The following is a 19,602-nucleotide window of genomic DNA, read 5'->3' on the forward strand; positions in this document are numbered from 1 at the left end:
AAAAACACTGACACAATGATGAACATGTAACTGTAATATTCACAATAAGATCGTTTTATTGAATTATTAAGTAAATATAATTTCTTAATTTACGTTTTAAAAGAAACCTAATTACTCTTTGCTGTCTAAAACGACGACATCTTAATCCCGTGTGGGCCACCGTAGCTTCTGTAAAGGGAGGGTGAGCGGTGGACGGGAGCCGTTGGTTGCAATTCACAATCTCACCGCTAGATGACGCAAAAATCTACACACTACACTGCAAAACCTGACTGGAAATCCTCACAGATATCATTTTTCTCTAAGAAGGAGCATAATTGTGAGGATACTACTTTTCTAGTATCTTTGACAGAAAAGGGAGATTCGAAATTGGTCTGTAGTTAATTAAATCAGTGGGGTCAAGTTGTGGTTTTTTAATGAGTGGCTTAATAACAGCCAGTTTGAAGGTTTTGGGGACATATCCTAATGATAATGACGAATTAATAATATTTATAAGAGGATCTATGACTTCTGGAAGTACCTCCTTTAGTAGCTTAGATGGAATAGGGTCTAACATACATGTTGTAGGTTTAGATGATTTAACAAGTTTATACAATTCTTCCTCTCCTATAATAGAGAATGAGTGGAATTGTTCCTTAGGAGATCTACAACGCATTATCTGATGCGATACTGTAGCGGGCGGCTGTATGGTTACAATTTTATCTCTAATAGTGTCTATCTTGGAGGTAAAGTAGTTCATAAAGTCATTACTGCTGTGCTGTTGGGAAATGTCTGCACCTGTTTCTGCTATATTTTTCGTTAATTTAACCACAGTATTGAACAAATACCTAGGGTTATGTTTGTTTTCTTCTAAGAGAGACAAAAAAAATCCGATCTGGCAGTTTTTAATGCTTTTCTATAAGATAAGTTACATTCACGCCAAGCAGTACGAAAAACCTCTAGTTTTGTTTTCCTCCAGCTGCGTTCCATTTTTCGTGCTTTTCTCTTTAGGGCGCGAGTGTGATCGTTATACCACAGTGTTACACTGTTTTTCTTAATCTTTTTTAAGCGCACAGGAGCAACTGTATCTAAAGTGCTAGAAAAGAGAGAGTCCATAGTTTCTATTACATCAAGTTTTTCTGAGCAATTGGATATGCTGAGGAATTCAGATAAGTCAGGAAGATTACTTACAAAGCAGTCTTTTGTAGTAGAAGTGATGGTTCTACCGTACTTGTAGCAAGGAGTTGAATTAACAGTTTTAGCTATCTGGAGTATACAAGAGACTAGATAATGATCTGAGATATCATCGCTTTGCGGCAGAATTTCAACACCATTAACATCAATTCCATGTGACAATATTAAATCTAAAGTATGATTTCGGCAATGAGTAGGACCTGACACGTGTTGTCTAACCCCAATAGAGTTCAAAATATCTATAAATGCTGTTCCTAATGCATCTTTTTCATTATCAACATGGATGTTAAAATCACCCACTATTAAGACTTTATCTGCGGCCAACACTAACTCGGATAGAAAATCAGCAAATTCTTTAATAAAGTCTGTATGGTGCCCTGGTGGCCTGTAAACAGTAGCTAGTACAAACGTCACGGCGGATTTATCATTAGCACTTGTTTCTCTGGATAATGCTATATGAAGCACCATTACTTCAAACGAGTTATATTTGAAGCCCGTTCTCAGAGACATTGAGAATATTGCTATAAATAGTAGAAACACCTCCCCCTTTACCTTTTAGATGCGGTTCATGTTTATAAAAGTAATCTTGGGGGTGGACTCGTTTAAAATAATGTAATCGTCTGGTTTTAGCCAGGTTTCTGTCAAACAGAGCACATCTAGGTTATGATCAGTGATCATATCATTTACAAAAAGTGCTTTCGTAGAAAGGGACCTGGTATTCAATAAGCCAAGCTTTATCAATTGTTTCTCTGTATTATATATATATTTTATTTGTTGAACATCAATTAAATTGTTAGTCTTGATTTGATTCAGACGTTTTTTGTATTTTCTAGCTCGGGGAACAGACACAGTCTCTATAGTGTGATATCTAGGTGAAAGGGTCTCTATGTGCTGAGAATTAACTGATTTCTGTGATGTGAGGCGGCTAGCAGACGGTCGGTTTAGCCAGTCTGTCTGCTTCCTGACCTGGGCCCCAGTTAGTCAAGTGCAAACTCTAAGACTATGTGCCATATTTGTAGATAGGAGAGATGCTCCACATCCGGAGGGATGAAGACCATCTCTTTTGAACAGGTCAGGTCTGCCCCAGAAACTCGTCCAATTGTCTATGAAACCTATGTTATTTCGTGGGCACCACTTTGACATCCAGCCATTGAGTGACCACAGTCTACTGTGTATCTCGTCACCACGGTAAGCAGGGAGGGAACCAGAGCATATTACAGTGTCTGACATCGTACTTGCAAGTTCACACACCTCTTTAACATTATTTTTAGTGATCTCCGACTGGTGAAGTCGAACTGCACGGGCGCTGTAACTACCGGAACCGAACAATGTACAGGGCTTTCTGAGCTAGTCGCATCCAAAACCGTATCTAAGGCCCTCACATTCTTACTATCCTCTATTAAAGTTTGGATGCGTGACTCTAGTTCTGAAATCTTCTCTGTCAGCCTGACTATATTCCTGCATTTATCACATATATAAGGCTCACTGCTGACAGAGATAGATAAGCTATACATGTGGCAAGCAGTGCAGACAACAATTGTAGGAGAAGAAGCCATTACTCACCGTGATTGTAGAATGATTCAAACTTACCACTGTTGTTTGATAAATTCCTGAAGAACAGAACAGGGGGAGAAAAAACGGAATGGAACCGGCTAAAGGAGTAGGGGTGAGCGGGGCACAAACTAACGCGGGGTTAATTGTAACACGCGTGATTTAAATATTTCCACACACGCTAGCATAACCAAATTTATGGTGTTTACTAGTTGCCATAGCAACACTATGCAGAGAAAAAAGAGCGCCAGAATTCAAAAGCCTTTTGAAGATATCGCTGAATATTTATTTTACCATAGTAAAAGTACATTTCTGGCTGAAGTAAACTTTTCATTTCAGTTTTAAATATTCATTTAAAATTAGACAAATCTGCTATTATTTTAATCTCCAATTTGTTATTTATCAGTTTAGATAGTTTATTAATGCTTGACAAACCGGCAGAAGACACTAACCTGTTTTAAACTCCAATCGCGCAGATGGGGAAAGATGTAACACTGTGTTACAATATTCCCCGCTGTTATTAAACTATGCTATTCTATGACATTAGCGGTGCAGTTTACACGATTTACTTCTAAGGATTTCGATAAGATACCTCAAGAAACAGGTGAATAAAGGCTGACAATCAATGTTTAATGTTCAGAAGTTATTATTTCAAGTAATGTAAAGCATTTTGGCTCGTTTATGTGTGTCGTGTTCTATGAGAGCTGTGTGTGGAGGAGTGGAGTGTTCTTCTGAATGTCTAAATGTGTTTCATCTATCTGTCCACATTGTTTTGAACTACTGTACAGCTGTGTGTTGCGATCAGGGCCGTTCAAAGCATTGTTGCAATGTGTTCATTTTCAAACTCCAAAATTAGATCATTTTTATTTTTTTAAAAAACGTCATTACTTCATTTGAAAAAGTTAACTCATGTATTTTACTGACAAAATATTTTAGTTTGTTGTGTATATTTTTTTCATTCGATCAGATAACATTTTAAGCTGTCATATGGTCGTGTTACAACGTGCCCCTCAGATGTTACAATGTACCCCACCTACGGGGCATGTTGTCACGTTTCACTTCCTTTCTTTTGAGGCAAATAACGAAAAACATATACACTGTAAATATGAAACAAAGCGATATATTTGTACTAGACAAGTGTGAAAATAACGTGGATAAAAAAATTGTACTCTGAACCCCACGTGGATTTACATAAACCGCGAAATTCAAAAAGTGTTAGGTTGTGCCCCGCTCTCCCCTACTAATGATATTAAACACGAGAGAAAAAACGTGAATGGAACGCAGATGGCAAGCTAACCGGCTAACGCAATGCTAAAAATAGTAAACAAGTGTTAAAAGCATGAATGGAGTGCGAGCGGCAAATTAAACGGCTAATGGAATGCTAACGCGCTGCACTCGTGATTATAGAATAAGGCGAACAATCAAATTAGTCAGATTAGTTTGATGGATAAGATCAGAAATTAAGTTAAGATATATCTATCAATTTAAAACGGCAGAATTAATAATAAGATAGAGAATCCAACAGAAAAACGAAGCTGCAGGGAGCAACAAACACAGACCACTCTGCAGCAAGGCAAACAGGAAGCAGGTATTTATTGTATAACATTACCTGTTTTTTACTTTTCTGTTGCATGTCCTTAATTTAATTTCATATGCTGATATTAATTCAGTGTTTATAATGCTAATATTTGAACTTGGTTGACTGAGATGGTTTCTAGAGAGCAAAGGTTTTTTTCAGCAGGGCTGGAATGAAGGGTTTAATTACAAATATAGTGAATAAAAGATGGCAATAGCTATGGACACAGGAAGAAAAGGGAAGACATCTGTCTGAAATAAATAATGAGGTAGGAAGTGTGAGAGAGGTTTGTGGCAAAAGAAGGGATTGATGACAATAATTTGACGACTCCGTATTGGGCACACGGCATTGAATCAATTAGTTTTTAAAATTGGCAAACATGGTACAGGTATGTGAGGAAATCCAGAAACAGTTGAAGATGTTCTTCTCAAATGTAGTACTGGTTATAATGAAGAAAGATCTCAGTTTATGGAAGAGATCAAGAATGCAGGAATTAAAAAGTTAACACTAAAGAGCTTGCTAGAAGGTCATTTAACAGTAACTAAATCGCTATTAGAGTATCTAAAGAAAACGAATTTAATTAGACAACTTTATTTATTTATTTTTGGTTTATTTTTATATTTTCTTCTACAGTGATGCCTCACACTCCACCCCAGTAGAAGGCGGAAATGCACGAAAGCTGGTTTGCCAACCGCCATTAAGTCCAAAGAAGAAGAAGAAGGCGGGCTCTGTCTGGTGGCACTTCCGGCTAAAAGAAGACATCAAGGAGACGCGCAGGATGTCCGGTCTTTTTCTGTTCGGAGTGACGAAGCGTGTAGCAGCCAGGAGATGTGAGTGAGAAATAACGCTTGGTTTTTACGGAAAATCTTGATTTGATGTATCATTCAATGCTTCATAAACGTCTCTAACAACATTTGGCGAACATTAATCGAACACAGATTTCTGTTTGATGCTTGTAAATGATCGCGCTTCGGTCCACGTGCATTAGTTTGATCAACTAAGGCCATAAAGTATCTCAAACGGCAGAACAAAAGCCTTAATGATCATTTAGTGACTGAAAAAGACGAATCGTGGTACGGACTGCTGTGATTATTATACTTCAAAGGGCAATGTGTCTTCTTTAATTTGGCAATCCGGATTTGGTTTTGTCGCTTGTAGTTAAATAACTAACATTTTGCTCCGTGTCTTGTGCTGGTATCTAAAAAAAAACTATCTATCTATCTATCTATCTATCTATCTATCTATCTATCTATCTATCTATCTATCTATCTATCTATCTATCTCTATCTAATATTCATATTCATGTCTCATATTCTGCGTGGTAAGTTCACAGCAGAGATGGAAGTAAATCTTTTTTTAATTTACCTTTTATTAAGCCAGTTTTTCTAAACGTGTGCATATTTTGAGTCAAATTTTTAACCAGTCAGTTATAAGAAGACATTTAGGCTATTACCAAGCAAATGAAATCAGCATCAACAAAATTCATCTTTGCCTAAAACGTGGAATACTGATGTTTGAAATCTTTTCATTCTTTCTGAGTGGGTTTTACCTGCTGACCTCTTAAGGAATCATGCCATTTAGAACTCTTTTAAGAAAGATATTTTAATGTTTCAGCTGTTTTTGTTCGTGTTATAAATATTTCTCTCTTCTTTTTACAGCATGACAGTTGTGGCCCCAGAGATCCAGCCCTTTAGAGGTTGCTCTGTCAGTGTTCAGATGGACTCTCTCTCTCTCTCTCTCTCTCTCTCTCTCTCTCCAGTTCAGGAGACATTTGTCAGGTGTGGTGTCCACTCGTTGCTTGTCTCTACAAATATTGTGGCCTTCTGTTTCTCTCATCTAGGCGTGATGCTACAAATTTGTAATCGCAAATCGCTTGCTTTTTGGAGCTTCAGCTGGTTAGGGTTAAAATTCTTTGATTACCAGAAGAGATGTGAGTTTTGTAATTAACATTTATGTCACAGTTGTTTATTTCTCAGACTTAAATTATTCCTGGTTTTCTAAAAGTAATGTCTGAAGAGCGAGGCTTAGAGTCACATCTTGACGTTTCTGGTTGTCCTGGTGTGCTATAGTTCTCGCAGAATAACGTCTCTGCTTATTCATTGGCTGCTGCTTTCCATTGCCCAGCCAATCACCCCATGCTCAGAAACATGACGAATATTGTGGCCTTCTGATTTTCTTAACCAACAAATTTGTAATGGCAAATTACTTGCTGCTTGTTGGAGTTTCAGCTGATTAGGGTCAATTCTTTGATTACCAGAAGAGATGTGATTTTTGTCATCAACATTTATGTTGCACCTAGTTGGAACACTTGAGTTTCTCTGTATTGTTCTAAACACTGCTTCATTTTTTGTTTGTGCAGACTCTTGTTTTTTCCTTTGGATTAAATAGTTCTTTCTTTAACAGTGGCGTAATGCTGAACGAGAAGCATGTCCGCCTGACAAACTCTGAAGCGCTGCTCTAATAACTGCAGCTGGTGACTGACGCTCGTGTGATTCCAGGAGGAGAGGTGGGTGACGTGCTGAAGTTGTTCATTTTTCAAACATAAATTATTCCTGGTTTGACTGAAGAGCGAGGCTTAGAGTCACATCTGGATGTTTCTGGTTGTCCTGGTGTGCTATAGCTCTCGCAGAATAACGTCTCTGCTTATTCATTGGCTGCTGCTTTCCATTGCCCAGCCAATCACCCCATGCTCAGAAACATGACAAATATTGTGGCCTTTGTTTCTATTAACCAGGTGTGACACTACAAATTCTGCTTTTTGGTGTTTCAGCTGATTAGTGTTAAACAGGGTTCGTACAAGGTGCTTGAATTTGACCGTTTGAAACGTAACGCCTGGAGAACCCTTGAAAATATCAATATTCCTGAAGAGGTAATTGGAAAAGGATATCTGAGCAGGTTCGCGGATCATTTGACTTGGATCAGAACTTCTAGTCGCGTATCGCGAATCATTTTGATATAAATCGGGACTTCAGAGCGAATTCTTGAATCATTCCGCGAATTAAATGGTTCACTAGCCTGACAAGCCAGACCCACATAAATGTAGGGTCTGGGCACTCTCCATAGACAGAGCTCAACCAGAGGGGTGGGATAAACGGTTGTCTTTCAAACTCCCTCTCCACGCAATAGGATAGCGCTACAACCAATCAGAGCAACGAAGAAGGTGATGTACTACGTAGTCAGAGCGACGGAAAAGCGAGTTCCTTGCATGTGTGTTGTGGAAAAGCTTAACTTCAAGTCTTTCAGAGTGGCGGCCAATGTCGATTCGAAAGAAAGTTGTTCGCTAGCGGCAGCCATCGCTCTATCTCTCACGCGTAATTCACGGAACCAGAGAATGTCTGACGCCTGTTTCACACATACTCCGTCTACAGTGCGTCTGCAGTCCGTGTGCGTTATGTATGCGGTGCAAAAGCAGCACGGACTCGTTTTGCTTTCACACAGCGTCCGTAACTGATCCGCGGCTCTTTACCACAAACACAACATTTATCCGTTATTTTGATTTAAAATCCAAACATGCTTTTTCAGCATTGTGATCCTTTTTAATCACAGTACACTAATACAATAATGCTAGACATATTCACGTTTAAACTCAGTAAATATAAACAACGTATTATTCATCCATTCATCCTCAATAGAGCCATCGCTCTATTTCTCACACATAATTCACAGAACCAGAGAATGTCTGACGGAACTTATGGTCGCACGTCAGTCGTCATCATGTTAAACCCGCCCACCGACTCGTGATTGGCCCGGTCGATTTTGGATTTTTAGAAATCTCAAGTGAACGGAGAGTAACTAGACTGCCCTTAGAAGCAAATGTAATTTGCTGCCGCTAGGGGCGCGTCTAGATTCTAGGCTAATGGTTCACGGTCTGTGCTCTGAATCCTGATGTGAAATGATGGTTCACAAAGTAGTATACAAGTCTGAAATTCGGAGCATGGATCACGGATAATTTTATTTATATTGGAACCTAAGAGTGTGAATTAGGAATCATTTGATTCAGTTTGGACTACTTTTGTTTCTGATTTCAGTTTAGCGAATCTTATGTTTCAGAGATTTTATTTTTTATTATTATTTTTTTTTTTCTCCTTGAACAGTAGAAAACATCAAACCATAAGTGAGATCTCTGATTTTAAGTCCTTGAAAATCCAAAAAAATAGTCCTGGATAAAATTCTTTCTTTACCAGAAGAGATGTGATTTTTGTCTTCAACATTTGTCGCACCTGGTTAAACAGTCGAATTTCTGTGTGTTTTACAGAACTCTGGTTCATTTTTTGTTTGTACAAACTTTATTTTTTTCCTTTTTCTTCAGTGTTGTAATGCTAAACCTGACAAACTCTGAAGCGCGGCTCTAATAACTGCAGCTGGTGACTGACGCTCGTGTGATTCCAGGAGGAGAGGTGGGTGACGTGCCGAAGTTGTTCATTTTTCAGACATAAATTATTCCTGGTTTGTCTGAAGAGCGAGGCTTAGAGTCACATCTGGATGTTTCTGGTTGTCCTGGTGTGCTATAGTTCTCGCAGAATAACGTCTCTGCTTATTCATTGGCTGCTGCTTTCCATTGCCCAGCCAATCACCCCATGCTCAGAAACATGACAAATATTGTGGCCTTTGTTTCTATTAACCAGGTGTGACACTACAAATTCTGCTTTTTGGTGTTTCAGCTGATTAGGGTTAAACGGGGTTCGTACAAGGTGCTTAAAGTGCTTGAATTTGGCTGTTTGAAATTTAAGGCTTGGAAAACCTCTGGAAATATCAGTATTCCTGAAGAGGTACTTGAATTGTCTTTCAATAATTCCAGCACTTCTCATCTATGAAATGGATTAAAAAAAAAAAAAAAAATATATATATATATATATATATTTTATTTTTAATAAGCACGTCTTTTTTCACAATTCAGAATTTAAACTTTTTTTGATTGTCAGTCAAGTTTTATGACATTTAGCAATGTTTACATGACAATTTCAGTTAAAGACGCAAAAAGAGAAACGGATGAAACCAATCATCTTTTAATTTCAAGCGATTCACTAGCAAAAACCAGATCAAATTAAAAGAGCCATTCATTTTCTTGCGATATCATTGTTTGTAATGATTTTAAAAATGCTTAACCATTGCGTCACAACATGACTCACTGTTTCGAAGCGCTCCAATCGGATGACATATCGTGAATCATTTGATTTAGATCAGGACTTGAGAGCGGGTTTGTGGATCATTTGACTTGGATCAGAACCTCTAGTAGTGTATCGCAAATCATTCGATTCAGAGCGGGTTCTTGAATCATTTCGCTAATTAAATGGTTCACAGTCTGCACTCCGAATCCTGATCTGAAATGGTTCACAAAGTATTATTCAGATCTCAAATATAGAGCATGAATCGCGTATCATTTGATTCGGTTTGGGACTACTTTTGTTTCAGATTTTCAGTTTTGCAAATCTTTAAGTTTAAGAGATCTCAAACCATAAGTGAGATCTCTGATTGAAGTCCTTGAAAATCCAAAAAGTAGTGCTTAAGTCCTGGATTTCTTTACAGTATCCATACGAACCCTGGTTAAAAATTGTTGGGTTACCAAAGAGAGATGTGGATTTGTCTTCAACATTTGTTGCACCTGGTTGGAACACTTGAGTTTCTCTGTATTTTCCTGAACTCTGCTTCATTTTTCATTTGTACAAACTCGTGTGGTTTTTTTTTTTTTTTTTCTTTTTTTTTTCTTCTTCACCAGTGCCGTAATGCTGAATGAGAAGTATGGCCGCTGCTTTCTCCATTCTGCTGGTTGCTCCGCTGCTGGATGTTTCCGTAAGGCTCTGTGTGTCATTGTGTGGCTCCTGAATAACTCTAATAACTGCAGCTGGTGACTGACGCTCGTGTGATTCCAGGAGGAGGTGGGTGACCTGCTGAAGTTGTTTATTTCTCAGACTTAAATTATTCCTGGTTTTCTAAAAGTAATGTCTGAAGAGCGAGGCTTAGAGTCACATCTTGACGTTTCTGGTTGTCCTGGTGTGCTATAGTCCTCGCAGAATAACGTCTCTGCTTATTCATTGGCTGCTGCTTTCCATTGCCCAGCCAATCACCCCATGCTCAGAAACATGCATTATCAGCTTGTGTTTGTCTTGAGATAATACAGCTTCAGGTGATGTCTAACATCTGTTCTGTTGTTGTCTTAGGGATCATCAGAGTTCTACAGCAGCACCAAAGATGAGCTGGAGACTGTGAAGCACAACTGTAAATAATAAATGTATTTTATATACCTAGCATTTGTAATGGAGTTTACACTTAATGTGTGCCGTGCAGTTGTGGTCTGAAAAGCGGTACCCAACTTTTATATATTAGCATCAACAGCATAACTGGCCAATCATGATGAGTTTTTTTTTTTTTTTTAATATTCAATGCAACAAGTGCTAGCACTGTTGAGTGTTGAAATAAACCTTATAAATGTAATTGCTTTCATAGACTAAAAATGAAACAACCTTTAGAATCTGACATGTTTGCAGTGTAATGTAAATCGTCACTTTTTTTTTTTTTTTTAAATGTATACGAAGAGCCCGCTTGTTTGGTATTTTCCAATTACAATAAAAAAATTTTTACATGTTTTTTTCAAAAATGCCATTCTAAAAATAAAGCACATTAGGTACACGTCTGGTGCACTGCAATCTTTTTTTTTTTTTTTTTTTCCAAATCTATGAATCTCTAATAATGGTTTCAACTCTCTACCTTGCAAACAGCACCTAATTAATGCCGTTAACATATAAAATATCAGTCATCATCCAAATCCTTTAATTTACAACAGCAAGTACTCCAAGAAAGTGTGTACGTCTGATTGGACCCTGATGTGACGCTAAGCACTTTTCCAAGTCGAAGGCCATTTTTACAAATATGGGTTTAAACGCGCACACACTCTTAAGATCAAATCACTTCCTAAATTAGGTCCCTGGTGGAGCATTGTTCAGGTCTTTCTTTGACTGGATAATTAAGACAGAACAGCAGAGATAAGAGTGAAGGACAGAACCTACAAAAGAAATAGTGTAGGTTTCTCTTTTTTTTTTTTTTAACAATTGCTAGAACACATTTCTCAATACTTGGGTCACTTCACAGCAAGCACAACATCAGTCAATGTGGGCTATGTGTGTGGTTCAGTTATTGCTTTGGCACAAAATGCATTCATTGATGACGTCTGTCAAATTACATGAATTCTTTTATCACGTCAACACAGACACCACCAAAACTATGTACTAAACAAGCTAATTTGCACATTGTTTTCAAAACTGTTCAACTTAAGTTCAAAACCTAGTACACTACAAAAATGAATAACAGAAATTTGTAACATTTCTACAGTAATATCACAGAAAAATATTCTGAATGTAAATAATCAAATACTATCAAAACAGGTGTTACAGTTTTTCACTTTCATTACCATCTGCACAAAAGGGGAAAACTTGGGGATAATTTGGTACTGTAATGTAAACATGGACCATGGAAAATATACTGCAATGATTTATAAACAGTAGAGATTATCATTCCTGTTGTGTAAAGAAATTTAACAAAAGAAAATGTATAATACTACAAGTTGTTAGTGTTGTCTGTGCTCGAGTTTTGTTACATTTTGTAAATTATTGTGAAAAAAAAAAACTGTATACAGGGAGATGGCTTTTCTTACTTCTGTGAAACATACATGAAATAAAACATGAAAGACCACCTTTTGTGTGGAAACAAAATAAAAACGCTTTTCTTTTGACAGCCTGTCAACAACATATTGCCATTAAACATTTTGGTGTGAGCTGTATTCAGAGTTTTTGTTTTATTATTTAACTAAATTCTAAATACAGCTCAATGAGTTGTTGACAGGCTGTAAAAACAAGCGCGTTTTTGTTTTGTTTTCTCATAAAAGGTGGTAGACGTGGCCATCTGCCTCACACGCTCACTGCCTGTGGGCAATTTATTGAAACTAATTCCTTATAATACTCAAATATTTAGGAAAACTGCAAGTCTTTTATTTTATTAACAATGTTCTCCAAACAGGTGCTGTAGACCTTCTCCTGAAGGAAATGAATGACATTTGTCATGGACCCTGACCCTTCTTGGGCATGAGGAATTTTCCTAAAATAATGAAACTGAAAACTGAACTTATAATTTTTATTGGCATAATACATGTAAAAATGATTTATCTTACAACTGAGCCTTTTTGGAGATGAAGGCTTTCATGTTTTCGTTTCTTCTGTTGTAACAGTAAACTGCCTATTTTCACCCACTGTACTGCTTTAATAGAAATTGTGTTGATTTAATTATTTATAAAAGGTATAACTTTTTAATAGTACCACAATACAACTGCAAAAAAGGTACTTTTCATGTTACCATTATAACATCAGTAATGGAACATTTGAAAAACACATTGCAGTGAAACAAGGATGCCGTTACCTTGACAAAATAATCTTGTGGCCCCACCGTACTTCACATTCCTACGAGTTAATATACATTGTGGCTATTTTGGTTAGGGTTAGATGAAGCGGTTCTGTGCTTGACTTTGACTGCCACAACTACAGCTATCCATATCATTTGATTTATCCATTAACATGCCCATCTTAATAGAAGAAAAGCAATTATTCAGTTTGTAACAACTTTTAATAGCAGAATATAACTAGTAGCCATAATGCTTGTAAGACATTAGAACAGGGGTTCTCAGCTCTGGCCCTGGAGGTCCACAACCCCGATCAAACACACCTAAACAAGATCTGTGAGTTTGGTCAAGGTTGGAGCTTGAGGTCCAGAATGACAAAAAACACCCCCTGGAGTAAATAACAACAGAACTTAACCCCTCAGTCTCACTGTGAGTTGTTTATTTCAAGGCCATTTATTACAATACTCTCATGTGTCTCTCATGTGTCCATTCTAAAAATCTAAACAAACCTGCATATAACAGAGCTAAGGAGTTAAAGCCTACGAGAAACATAAGGATAGTTGCAGACGATAGCAAACCAGGTCTAACTGGACCATTTCTGCCCTTAAAACCTCAGACTGAAGTGAATGCATAAGGTAAGTTGTAAACGGAGTAAACATGATTATGCAGTGATTGTACTTGAGTGTCTTAATAGTTGGGTTTCTTATTGATAAGCAGGCAAAGGGAGGACAGCGCCGCCCCGAGTTTGGAGACTTCGCTGCAGGCGGTGGGCAGCAGGGTGTAGTCGGTCAAACGCTGGAAAGCCTGAAACAGACAAAAAGGAAATATTACAAACACAGCGTCTGCTGTACTATCATATAATCAGTTATGAGAAAAGCAGGTTTGTTTCCTCTATTACCTGCCAGCAGACAGCTGCCAGATGAATTTACTCAGCTTTTCCTGATATTAGCATCTAGTTTAACGGACATCACATTAACTAAAAGTAACTTTGCAACTACATGTCAACTAACTCTCATTAGTAGAATAAGTTGTCATGTACTTTCAAGTCAGTAGAAGGTCAATCAAAATAAAGGTGATTGACTTCACATCTGCTAACACTTTATTTATACAGCGCTTTTAACAATACTGGTTGTGTCAAAGCAACTTTTACTAATACTGTAATACCTAATAAAGTCATGTTCTTAATCGCAATACTGATTTGTCCACCGAGTTCACAGGAAACAACTGTAATTCGGCTTTTGCATAAGCGCCACCTGCTGTCATACAGTGGATTTACAGAGACTTACATTTACATTCAGCCTGTGTGCAGTTTTTGTGTGGTCAAAATTGTGTCTGCAAATTTTGACTGGTTGATGAAAAACAAGCTTCTACACATTTAAACAATTCAGATAAGGTATTTAGAATTATTTATGGAGCAGATAAAATACATAAAATGATTTATTAATCAGTTATCCTTTTGACATAACCATTTACTTCATTTAAAGGTTGAAATGTGAGGTTACCAATTTATGAAACCTTTTTAAACTTTTATTTGAACATTTTGTACATGGTATTAGATAAACTGTTGACAGTCATTTTGATATTTAAAATCCGGACATCACTGGTAATGTTGTTTTAGTCAAAAAGTCATTTTATTTGTTGTTTGCTGATTTTAAATGTAAAACTTGGTGAAACAATTTATGCAATTTATTGCAATTTTTGCAAATTTTAACAATACCGTGATAATAATGATTACCGTGATCATTTTGGTCACTATATATCGTTACATCTCTAATATGAAGCAGGGAATCTAATATTACTCAAACGACTGCTAGTTGACATGGACTTGCAAAGTTGCTATTAGCCGGACACAAAGGAACTCTCCGCTGAAGGCCCCTGATGGCTGTAGGGTTTCGCAATTTATCGGAATAACACCACAATAGGCTTAGTCCAACTATGAATTTGCAAAGGCTGTGATTTTTGATTAAATAAAAATATGTGACCCTGGACCACAAAATCAGTCTTAAGTAGCACAGGTATATTTGTAACAATAGCCAAAAATACATTGTATGGTTCAAAATTATCGATTTTTCTTTTATGCCAAAAATCATTGGGATATTAAGTAAAGATCATGTTCCATGAAGATATTTTGTAAATTTTCTACCATAAATATATAAACACTTGATTTTTGATTAGTAATATGCATTGCTAAGAACTTCATTTGGACAACTTTTAAGGCGATTTTCTCAATATTTAGATTTTTTTGCACCCTCAGATTCCAGGTTTTCAAATAGTTGTATCTCAGACAAACATTGTCCATATATCAATGGAAAGCTTATTTACTCAGCTTTCAGGTGGCGCAAGAATCTCAATTTCGACAAATTTACACTTATTATTATTATTATTATTATACATTTTATTTATAGGCGCCTTTCTTGACACTCAAGGTCACCTTACATCATCATCAACAACAATAACAATATTTAAAAACAATGAGATACAAAACAATTAGAAGAAAATGCAGTTGTGATCAAAGGGAGTAAGCTATTCTAAACAAATAAGTTTTGAGTTTGGATTTAAAAAGTGTGAGAGAATCAATATTACGAAGGTCCGGTGGAAGCGAGTTCCAGAGCTGAGGAGCAGAGAAACTAAAAGCTCTACTCCCCATAGTAGCAAGACGGACATGGGGAACGATGAAACAAATAGATGAAGAAGATCTAAGAGTACGAGTGTGTGTAGGTATATGAAGGAGATCAAAGAGATACGAAGGGGCTAAATTATGAATGACTTTAAAAGTAAGGAGAAGTATTTTATAATTGATACGATAAATGATAGGGAGCCAATGAAGCTGTTGTAAAATAGGAGTGATGTGATGAATTGAAGGGGTACGAGTAATAATACGAGCAGCTGAGTTTTGAACCAGTTGAAGTTTATGAAGAGTTTTATGTGGAAGGCCAAACAAAAGAGAATTACAATAATCTAAACGAGAGGTGACTAAACTGTGAACCAGAATGGCAGTAGAGTGAGGCGTAAGAAAAGGGCGCAAACGGTTGATATTACGAAGATGATAATAAGCAGACCGGGTAACATTATTAACATGCGATGTAAAGGAGAGGGTGCTATCAAAGATGACACCCAGACTCTTAACCTGAGGGGAAGGAAGGATAAAGGAGCTATCAATAGGAATCGAAAAATTATGAAGTTTGTTTAATGTTGATTTTGTACCTATAAGAAGTAATTGTGTTTTATTGGCATTTAATTTAAGGAAGTTTGAAGTGAACCAGGATTTTATGTCAAGAAGACAGTTAGTAAGGGAAGATGGTGGAAGTGTGGAATTAGGTTTGGTTGAAAGGTAGAGCTGGGTGTCATCTGCGTAGCAATGGAAATTGATCTGATGTTTACGGAAAATATATCCAAGGGGAAGAAGATAAATAATAAACAGTAGGGGCCCCAGAACGGAGCCCTGGGGCACACCTGTAGTGACAGGAACAGAATAAGAAGTGAATGATTTTAACTGAATAAACTGAGTGCGGCCTGAAAGATATGAATGAAACCAGTTAAGAGGTGTGTTAGTAATTCCAATAGAAGAAAGTCTGTTCAAAAGGATGGTGTGTGAAATAGTATCAAAGGCCGCACTCAAATCAAGCAAAAGAAAAATGGATAATAAACCAGAGTCAGCCGCTAGGAGAAGATTATTAGTAATTTCAAGTAGAGCTGTTTCTGTACTATGAAACGGACGGAAACCAGACTGGAATTGTTCATATAAATTATTGTAGGAAAGATGAATATGAAGTTGAGCAGCAACTATTCTTTCCAGAATTTTGGAGATGAATGGAAGATTTGAGATAGGACGGAAATTATTGTAATCGTTGGGATCTGAACCAGGTTTCTTAAGAATGGGAGTTACAGCAGCTGTTTTAAGAGAAGAAGGAACAATTCCAGTGGTAAGTGAAGAGTGAATAATGTTAGTAATGAGAGGGGACAGAAAAGAAACAGTGGCTTTCACGAGCACAGTTGGAAGGGGGTCTAATCTGCAGGTTGAAGATTTGGATTTTTGAATGAGTTCATTAATTTCATTTGCTGAGGGTAAGGTAAATGCTGAGAGTAAACAAGTAGGAGCAAATAAAACTGGGACAGGTGAGTTCGGAGCAGAAGTAGACATAAGGTGCTTGTGGATATGTTCAATTTTTAAAGAAAAAAATGATAATATAGAATTACAAAAATCAGAGGAATACAAGTGAGGAGGAAGTGGATCCCGAGGTTTTATGAAGTTTGTAATGAGAGAAAAAAGGGCTTTTGAATTTCCTTCACTTGAACTTATTAAACCCGAATAATAGGTGGTTTTAGCTGTAGAGAGCGAATCTTTGTAGAAAAGAATGTGATTTAAATACATATCCTTGTGCACAGTGAGATTCGTTTTCCTGTAAAGTCTTTCAAGTTGTCTTCCTTTTGTTTTTAATTTTCTAAGAGTGGGAGTAAACCAAGGTGCAGAAAGAGTAAATGAAACAGTCCTGGTTTTAAGTGGAGCAAGATTATCAAAGAGGTTATGAAGGTTGTAGTTATAGTGAAAGAGCAGTTCATCCGGAGTAGAGAAACTGTCAATACTGGGAAAACTAGTAATGCTAGAGGATAAAATGTCCAAGTTAATATCCTTAATATTTCGGAATGTTATAGTACGTGGGAGATTAGATTTGGAGAGTGAGAGATTAACAGTGAATGAAAGCAACATGTGATCGGAAAAAGGAAAAGAATCTGCTTTACAGTTAACAGGTGTAACACCTGAACAGCAGATTAGATCTAAAATATGTCCTTTATTATGTGTAGGAAAGTTTATGTATTGCAGAAGTCCAAAACTATCCAAACAGGATGTAAAGTCTTTAGTGAGAGTATTGTCAACATTATCCATATGTATATTAAAATCCCCCAGGAGTAATATATTTGATGAAAGTGTGGATAGGTGAGTCAGAAAGGCAGCAAGGTCATTAATAAAATCCTTGTTCGGCTTTGGAGGGTGGTACAAAGTAGCAACAATGGTGGGAATAGGTCCAGAAAGCTGACAAACAGTAGCCTCAAATGACTGACAGACAGGAACATTGACAGGCGCTATCCTCCACTTCTCACGATAAATTATAGCGAGACCTCCCCCACGGCCAGAGTCACGTGATTGAGAGATGTAAACAAATCCCGGAGGAGAAGCATCGTTGAGTGAAATATAGTCATTTGGTTGCTGCCAAGTTTCTGTCAAACACAAAAAGTCAAACTTACGGTCAACGAGGAGATCCTTCACTAGATGATCCTTACCCGTAAGTGAGCGGATATTAAGGAGACCGAAGTTGACAGTAGTGTTACTGGTTTTGACAGCCGTGTTAGCCGACCTAGCTAAGCGGGCCAACACACTATGATCAGCGCAGCGACCGGTATTCCTCAATGGACGTCGAGTAGTGGACCAGAAGGACTTTATGGAGTTGGATTTATCATAATGAAAGTTCCGACGAGAGCCACGGTGAATGTATTTCCGACGAGGCAGGTATAGAATATCCGGGTGTGAGAGCAGAGCTGGTGGTGGTGGATCATCATGTAGATATAAACGGAACCTCAGTAGCTCAGATGTAGAATACTGGAACAGTGCAGTCGATGAATGAAAAACCAAGGACAGGACAGTCCAGGTGAGCACAAGCCACACATAGTTAATCCACATTGTTAAAGGAAAGGAAAACCGGAGAACCGGAGAGCAGCGGCAGCAAAGACGCGCCAGCGTTCACTCGACCGGAAATGACTGGTTTTGTGGTCCAGGGTCACATATATGATCAGAACGTGCCCCTATTATGGATTTTTTTATTTTATTATGGATTTTTTATGTTGACGTCAACATGAAACATTAGCATATTGCCCGCCCACTTGTTGCACACACAGACCTGGGAAAATTTCAGCGTGTAAAAGAGCAGTTACGGGTGGACGTTTTTATAAACGTCAAACATACCCGTGGCACTTCTGGATGCTGTCGTTACCTTGCGCCGGGTGATGGTCATGATTGTTGCCTCACATGTCTGGGCATTAAGCACGCTGAGGCAGCTTTCCTGGATGAGTCATGCTCTTATTGCAGGAGTATGAACGCTGCAGAGTTGCAGACCAGGCTCTGTTTCCTCCAAGGGCTCCTCCTTCCATAATCACATTGCAGCCAGTGCAGCTGCCCAAGGAATGTGTTGGACCTCCCCGAGGACTACCACTCATATCCTTTGGGGCTCCCCCTGACAATGGGATGTCGATTGCTACATCGGAGGGTGAACTTACCTGGAGAGGATAATCCGGCAGCGTGGCCGCCTTCGGGGGAATCAGCAGTGCCGGATACGGATCCAGATATGATGGCAATATTTGCTCAGGCCGCCGAGAGGGTAGGGCTAGATTGGAAAACCCCAGTGTGTCCCGATCCCTCCCGGCTGTCGTTTGGTTCTCAGGGCCTCACCCCAGTACCTTTCTTCCTGGAAGTGCATGATGAGCTTACTGGGACATGGACGGCACCTTTCACTGCCAGAAACCATTCTGGTGGCTCGTCCTCCCTCACCACCCTCAACAGTGGGGCAGCTCAGGGTTACACAGGGATCCCACCGGTAGAGCGGTCGGTTGCGAGGCAATGTGTCCGAATGCCGCTTTAACTTGGTGCAGTGACCCGTTGCTCCCCTCCCCTGCCTGTAGGCACTCATTGGCTCTGATCAGCAGTGCCTATGCGGCCTGCAGGGAAGCAGTCTCCGCACTGAAGCACCTGCATTGGGGTGGTCATGACCCAGGAGTTCTTAGAGAACTTCGCATCACCACGGACCTTGAGCTACGAGCGAAGAAGGTGACTGCATGGTCTCTGGGTCGTGCAATGTCCACCATGGTGGTCCAGGAGCGCCACCTCTGGGTGAGTCTGGCCGACATGGGGGAAACCGACAAACACAGG

General features: G+C 38.4%; 1 long non-coding RNA gene and 4 other non-coding genes across 5 annotated transcripts; all 5 read left to right on the forward strand.

The window, feature by feature from the left end:
- The first annotated feature begins 5,052 nt into the window (after positions 1-5,052).
- On the forward strand, positions 5,053-10,542 carry LOC141339233 (uncharacterized). Its single transcript, XR_012355911.1, has 6 exons — positions 5,053-5,127; positions 5,956-6,075; positions 6,701-6,803; positions 8,607-8,694; positions 10,014-10,173; positions 10,456-10,542. It is a non-coding gene; the product is annotated as an uncharacterized lncRNA (long non-coding RNA).
- On the forward strand, positions 6,314-6,448 carry LOC141339446 (small nucleolar RNA SNORA3/SNORA45 family). The gene has a single exon (XR_012356036.1). It is a non-coding gene; the product is annotated as a small nucleolar RNA SNORA3/SNORA45 family (small nucleolar RNA).
- LOC141339447 (small nucleolar RNA SNORA3/SNORA45 family) lies at positions 6,865-6,999 on the forward strand. Its single transcript, XR_012356037.1, has one exon. It is a non-coding gene; the product is annotated as a small nucleolar RNA SNORA3/SNORA45 family (small nucleolar RNA).
- On the forward strand, positions 8,756-8,890 carry LOC141339449 (small nucleolar RNA SNORA3/SNORA45 family). The gene has a single exon (XR_012356038.1). It is a non-coding gene; the product is annotated as a small nucleolar RNA SNORA3/SNORA45 family (small nucleolar RNA).
- Positions 10,247-10,381, forward strand: LOC141339445 (small nucleolar RNA SNORA3/SNORA45 family). Its single transcript, XR_012356035.1, has one exon. It is a non-coding gene; the product is annotated as a small nucleolar RNA SNORA3/SNORA45 family (small nucleolar RNA).
- Positions 10,543-19,602: the final 9,060 nt, after the last annotated feature.

This window comes from Garra rufa, chromosome 7, assembly GCF_049309525.1.
Source record: "Garra rufa chromosome 7, GarRuf1.0, whole genome shotgun sequence".
NCBI lineage: Eukaryota > Metazoa > Chordata > Actinopteri > Cypriniformes > Cyprinidae > Garra > Garra rufa.